Consider the following 7,517-nt stretch of genomic DNA (forward strand, 5'->3'; position numbering starts at 1 on the left):
GCTAATATTTAAAGCTTGCTCCAGTATTGCTTGATAGATTGTAAGTTAATGTAAAGATCTGTTTGACGCTTTTATTTTACAAAATATTATTGAGAAAAAGTTTGACAGCCAAGGAACGGCCTTCAACCAATTTCTTCCTAATTTCTATCACCAGAAAATTTTGTCCTGTTAATTCCAGAATTTACTTTTGGAAAGTTCCCGTAAGGAGAGCAGAGGTATTGGTGGTTGAATGGTGACTTGAATTTAGGTGAAGATCGTTAAATATTTCATAGTCATGTTTGTCTTGGTGGTTTTAGCAATTTTATATTAAACTTAGAACTGTGAGTCAAACCAAATGTGTTCTTTTGCTTTTGTGATACTCCTTTGTATGACTATACTGGTAAAGAATGATAAAATGTGTATTGGGTATTTTTTCTGTGTAGATATTAGGATTTTTAGGGGAACAAATTAATCATTCTTCTAATATACACTGTGCTGTGTGTTGGGTCCTTTGTATATTAGTTGAATCACTCTAATGAGGACCACTTGAAAGTCTGTTTCTATAGCAGATCTTTTATATGTTGACTTGTGTTATGCAAAATCCTTCATCCTCTAAGAAGACTAAGCAATGGGTTGGAGGAGAGATTTAATCACCCATTAGGTCTACTTCGAATGCCCAGAATTGAATGCAAGTACTAATTATGTTTTTGAAGTGGTGTGTGTGTGTATGGGTGTGTGTGGTGGACTCCTTTTTCGGTGATGGGAGGGAGGTAAAGCGAAGATGAGATTTGCTGATGAACATTTGTGCATATGCTAGTGGAGAAGTCATATGACTTGACTGCACCTGCATACTCTGATTTTGGTTTCGTTAGTGTCCGTAGCCACAAGCCTCAACCGCCTCTGGGACCCACCCTGAGGGGCTGTGGTGAGGGTTATTACAGAATCGTGCGTCTTAGTGAAGGGCACAAACGGCCTTGTGGGCCTACTTTGGCTTTGTTTGAACGTCTAGATTGTTAAACTAAGTTTAACATTTTGAGGATTATAAATTGTGATTCTTGTCTAAGAAGAGGTTTCTGTTGTCTCTGAAGAAAGGAGCCCCAATACAGATGGTCCCTGGCTCCCAATTGTTACATTTCTGATTTTTTTTTTCAACCTTGTGATGGTGTGAACTAGTCACACTCAGTGCATTGTTTGGCCCAAGATGGGCTGCCTCTGGATGAACCCGTTGTAAGTTGAAACTATTATGTCAAATGCACTTTCTATTTAGGATATTTTCAGCTTACGCTGGGTTTATTGGAACAGTTTCATCCCATGGTAAGTCAGGGAGCATATGTGCTCATAAAAGTGGAGACGATCTCATAGATACCGTGAGATATAATGTCTCTGATGTTATAGAGATACGATGAAAACAATCAAGTGGGACTTGGAAGCCTTGGAGGGACTCACATGGGCGGCTCCTGGAATGCAATCTTGAGCGCCACTGGCTTCTGGATGTGACATCTGTACCTTCTGCTTAGCCCAGTGTGTTATCGGCTGCTCTCGAGGGCAGAGAGGTCCAGCGTTCCTGTGTTTAGGTATTTGAGCTGCCTTAAGAGGCTAGGTCAATTCTCACTGGTGTCTTCAGGGCTTTAGGCCTTCTGAACAAGCAGGAGTAAGCACGACTTTGTAGAGCTTTGGAAATCTCAACGGACTTCCCCTTTGGCAGGAGAGGGCCCCACTGGAGGCGAGCAGGGTGCCGTGCGGGCCTCTGCTGGGCCCAGGCATGTACGGACGTTGTGAGGGCCACAGGACACAGATCGGTCTTGGTTCACAACTGGTGTCGATGGCCACGCAGCATTTCTGCCAGGTACATGAGTGCGGGGACTTGGGTTTTGGGGTTGCCTAGTTGCTTGGAAGACCCCCATTCAGACCCCAGCCTGAGTCACCGTGACAGGCCTCCTGCTTCACACGCCACACGGAAGCCGTGGCATCGGTCACTGATGTCCACCAGGTGTCAGATGTGCGTGTGTATCTTCCTTGGTCTCGGGATGTGTCTTGTTTTGAGGTTATAGTAAACGTTCTTTACGAGGGGTTTTGGATTTTTTATGTTGTTTGCAAGGAGGCAGCAGGGAGTGCTTGAGCAATGAGATCCCCTTTCCAACCAATACAATTTCAGATCCCAGCAGGTAATTAAGGCAGCGGAGCTGTGGGATCACCTTTCCAACCAATGAGAATTCAGATCCCAGGATGTAATGACGGCAGCGGGGCGGGTGGCAGAACCCTGAACTGTGGCTGTTTCTGGTGTCTTGCCCCGCGGACAGAGCGTGCTGGGGCCTCCGTGGTCCTCTGTGGGGTGAGTGGAGCGCATGAGCTGGGTGCTGCTGGGCCCTGGCTGGCTCCCGAGCCCGGGGTTTATGCAGGACTCGTTAGATAACTTGGAACCCAGAAAGCAGCACGAGGAGAAACGGGATTGTGCCTTTCTGGATCCTTGGTGCTTCCCAGTCTCAGACACTGAGTAGGCTCTGAGGGGTCTCGCCGGGAAGACTTGCACAGTCGGCCCCCAGGATGGAGTGGGGCTGCAGCGGGTCTTGCAGGAGCTGGAAGTGGGGGTGAGTGTCTCGCAAGCGGGACCTTTCAAGTGGGCCCAGCAGGATGCATCTGTGGAAATGGTGCCACCTAACGCAGGGCTGCGGCCAGCAGGACCTGAAAGGCTACAGCGGGCTGTGTTTCTGCTCTCTCTCTCTCGAGTCTCTGCACGGTTTTCCTTGGTTTTTGTCTGTTTGGAGGACGCTTCCCCCTTTCTTGCGCTTACCTAGCCTTCTGAGCTTCTTTGTTGAGTATGACAAAGCCCTGAGAAGGCATTTTTATCGCATCATTGTGTTATCCTGGTGGCTGGATAAATGACCTGCAAATGTGGATGACTCAGTAGCTCTGAGGGTGTTCAATATCCAAGACAGAGGTGGGAAGGAAATGTTCAGGCAGGCATCAGAGGATCTGTTCTCTGCTTTACACTGGGGCCCTGGTTTGCTGACAGTCTTCACACTCGATCCAAAATGGGGGATAATGAAGTCTCACGGATTCGGCTTCAGCTGAGAGCTGCCTCCAGCACAGTCTTGTGTGAGTAACAGTTTCTATGTTTGGTGCGAAGGGCGGGCGTCAGTCAGTTGATCTTATTTGTGGTGGTGCTTATGGTGGGTTTTCCGTAAGGAATGTAGACTTTATTAGCTTTGGCAAGGGAATCCTGAGTGATAAATTGGAAGAATGTCTCAGGAAATTCTGGAACCTGCAGTGAATCTGGAATCTGTATGAAATTGAGATTTGGATTCTCACGATTTCCTAATGCTACCCCGAAACCCAGTAGTTGAGACAGTCGTAGAGCTTCAGTTGTGCTGCCCCGGTTCCCCATTTTAAAAGGAACACGTTGCTTTCCTCTAGAATGTTCTGAGCTCTGAGTGCTGCCGGCAGAGTGACCAGCTCTCTGCATCAGAGGGGAAGCCAGGGCTGCGTTCACGGCGTCGCGGCAGCCGGGAGCTGACCCTGGACCTCAGGCACGTGTGATGCTGACCATTTTCTGTAAACTCCAAGGGTGTAGTGGTCTCCTTGGCCCTTTACAGTCTTCTGAAGCTTTTGATGTGTCTGCACTTTGTAGATTTTTCAGAAGTAGACAGCCTTTTCCCACACCCTTGGGCTGAGTTTCGTCAGAGGCTGGTGTGTGGGAAGCACCACACCCACATTCTGACAGGGAAGACTCTGGTGCCCAACTGAGGTCAGAGTGGAAATTTGTTCTTCCTTCCCTCCAGTCTGGTCCAGCTGCTCCCTGCTTGGCCAGAAGAAAATCATGCTTATTCAAGTCGTAGGCAAACCCCCGAAGTCAAACATTTGTCTTTTTTCTTTAATATGCCCATTTAGTTTATATGGAATGATAGCTAGAGAAATGCCTTTTAGGGGAAAATTAATTTCCTTAATTACAGAGAACTTTTTGGATAAAAATCAGGAGGCTATTTTGTAATAAGATCTAGTTAAATACTACAGTGGAAAGCTCCTTATATTTGATCTTACACTTGGGCCCTGTGTGCGTGTCCGCATGCTCGTGCTCATGACGCCAGGCGCAGATGTGAACTACAGGCACAGTACATACTTTCTGGTTGCTTTTTTGAACGTCTTATTGCTTGACCTCTCCGACTCAAATGTTGAGTTATGTTGATTCTGTTCAGAATGTTTATCCCTCCGTCTAGGGTCCAGTCGTCTTTCAGGGAGGAACCGTCTTCCTCATCTCTGTCTCCTACAGTATTGTATATTTAATAGTCAAATATTTATAGGTTACATGGGTGACTGATCTGTTCATTAGGAGGAAAACAATGCCAAATTTCACATCATTAGAATGGACTTGTTAAATGATTGTTAGTATAATGAAGTTTCCATGGCAAAAGAGGCTTTGCAGATGTGAGTGTAACGGACAGTGAGATGGGGGAGGACCCTGGGTTGTCCAGGCGGGTCCAGTGTCTTCACATGTGCCTTTTGAGAAGGCAGTACGAGGGTCTGCCTCAGAGGAGGAGACCTGAGGACGAGATAGAGGCCAGAGGGCTGTGGGGGTGAGGGCGAGTGTGGGGCAGGGGCAGGGTCCGGAGGGGTGCAGGGCTGAGGCCGGGGCAGTGGTAGGAGGGGTGTGGGGCTGTGAGTCAAGCTGCATGGTGGCTTCTATGAATTGGGAGACTCCAGGCAGGAATACAAGCTACTGACCCCTTGACTTCAGCCCTGGGACTCCTGACTTCCAGGGCTGAGAGGAGGTTTGCATTTGTGGTAATTTGTTGCAGCAGCAATAGGAAGCTAATGCATTGTATCTGTTCTTCACCTCCAAACCTTTGAAAAGTAACCCTGTTGTATCGGCCTTTTGTGTGCCCTAAATTCTAATGAGATGGTTTGTAGGAAATAATGGACACAAACGATGGCAGAACAAAAAGTTGGACAGAAGCAGTGTCTTCTGTGGTTCTGTAGTTTGGGTCTGGGAAGTTAGATTTCGGTCAGTGTGTGTGGTCTTGTTCAGCGTATACCTGGAGTACTTGTTCAGAGCTCCTCGGGGAGTGGTCTTCAACACTGTTAGGATTAAAACTCCAAGCACATCAGGGCCAGAGTTCCTGAGTCAGTGTTAGGCGACCTTTGAATAAGAGTTGGCATGTAGAGTCTGCCCACTTTACTAGTATGAAGCAGCAAAATCTTTTTTTTTTTATTTTTTGAGATGGAGTCTCGTTCTGTCACCCAGACTGGAGTACAGTGGCGAGGCCTCGGCTCACTGCAACCTCCGCCGCCTGTGCTCAAGTGAGTCTCCTGCTTCAGCCTCCAAATTGCATGATTTATTTTCCTGTTTTATATACTTAGTATGTGAAAACTCTGCAAACTTTATGAATACAAATGACATGCCAGAACTTAGGAGAATCTGGTATTTTCCCATGCAAATTAGTAGTGATGTGGAATTCCTGGGCTGATTTGGTTTTATAAGACATGGGGCAGATTCTTTGCCTTATTTCTGTGGAACTAACAATTGTTAATCACCCAGCACTCTTACCTCCCCCAACAGCTCAGGTGAGGGGGGTGTTACCCCCACTGTCGTGATGAGAGGCAGGAGACTGAGGCTTAGATGAGCAGGTGACACATTACTGTCCAGCCCCACCCACCCTGTAGTTTCCTGCCATGGCTCAGCTGTCTTCCTGCAAGAAAGGACAGACACCCTGGTGCTGGGTAGAATTCCTTGTGAACCCCTTTCCATCCTCCAGGGAGTTCTTGCTTTAGAGTGGTGGCTCATGGGGAGTCCTCTGGCCCACTGAGAAAGTGACTCATGTTGTGACATTACTGTCTCTGTCCGGCTGCTGTCGATTGGGTGATTTGTAAAGAGACATTTATTGCTCACAGCTCTGGAAGCTGGAAAGTCCAAGGTCAAGGCAGTCCAAGGTCAAGGCACCTGCACATCTGGTGCCCCAGGGCCTGTGGCTCACAGACGGCAGCATCTCGCCAAGTCTTGCGTGGCAGCGGTCATCTCGTCAGAACTCACGTGGTGGAGGAGCAGGAGGGCTCCTCCAGGCCTCCCAAGAAGGACACCAACCCTAGTCCTGAGAGCAGGACCTCCCAAAGGCCACACCTCTTAATGTATCCCTTCGGAGATGGTTTCAGCATGAGGTTTTGGGGACATTCAGGCCAGAGCCATTGCTCTGCTGTGGTGTTAGGGCTGCATGGCATCATTACTGCAGCAGAGCCACAGTTTCTTATCTGCATTTGCTGCAGGAGAAGGACACAGGTGCCTGTGCAAGTTGAGGTTCGGTGCAAGAAGTGGAGACCCTCTGGGAATCTTAGCAGGAGGAACTTAAGGACTTTGAGAACTGACACCTTAGGACTGTAGTTTTCTTCAGACTGTAAAAACCTTGGTGTGTGATAATACTGAACATTGCCTGAGCCCTGTGATCCTGCAAAACAGTGATGGTTAAGACATTCCCCTTCCCCACAACTGCGCCCCCACTTTTACTGCAAGAAGCCCGTTCCCATGTGGCTTAGGCTGACTGGTGGGATGACCATTTACCGAGGACAAGACCAGGTACAGGCCTTCAAACCCCCCTTCTCTGCCTTATAAGTGATTAGCTAAACTGCCTGTTCCCACTGATCAATCACTTCCCACCTTGAAATGGTTCTTCGTGGTGCAGTTGCGCCTAGGGGGATGGACTTGTCTTTGACTGTCGCCTTCCACAGAGGACAGTTAGGGTGGGCAGGAAAGAATTCTCTGCTACAGGTCTGCATTCCTGGCTGTTTCCAGAAGTGGGAATTCTGGTGCCCTGGAGTGTGGGAATGGATTTCTAGTGTCCCAGCTTCAGGTGGAGTTGAAATTGAGTGAGGCAACCCACCACACCCATCTGGAGCCAGGGACTAGAGCCATTTTTAAAGTGGCAGTTTCTCCATAAGATTACCCAAAAAATGCGCTCAGCACGTTTCTTTCTTATATGCATTTGGCCATCTAAAATGGGAATGGTGGTTTTTTGAAGCATGGATGTAGTTTTAAATTTTGAGTATTGTAAACCTTAATGTAGCTTCTTAAAATGTTTGCCTGATTATCTGGAGATTTACTAAACCTTTGGAGTGGTAATAATGAGTTGATCTATATGACTTTGCTTTCTATGATGCAATGAAAGTACTCTAATTAAAACCTCTGCAGTTGGGTCAGCACGCGATTGGCCAAAACAAATTTTGCTTTTTGGGTTTCTTTAATCAAACAAGGGAGTAGAGTGTAGGCTGAAGTGGCAAATTCATTTCAGAGCACGCCAGAGCCCTCGTGACACCACAGAGCCACACCTAGGAAGATGTGGTTTCTGTAACAAGCTTTGGAAAACCAAAGTTCAACTTAATTATCCAACTTTGTTACAGAAAAAGCTTAGACCAGATGGCCAAAGACCTGATTGTTTCATGGTTGAGACATGGTTATAAAATTGCCCTTACTTGGTGCCAATCAGTGTTGGTCCACAGTGATACTCCTCCAACCTCAACCTCACTGAATAGTTTGGAGACTGATATGAGACTGT

This window comes from Macaca mulatta, chromosome 6 (genome assembly GCF_049350105.2).
Source record: "Macaca mulatta isolate MMU2019108-1 chromosome 6, T2T-MMU8v2.0, whole genome shotgun sequence".
Classification (NCBI taxonomy): domain Eukaryota; kingdom Metazoa; phylum Chordata; class Mammalia; order Primates; family Cercopithecidae; genus Macaca; species Macaca mulatta.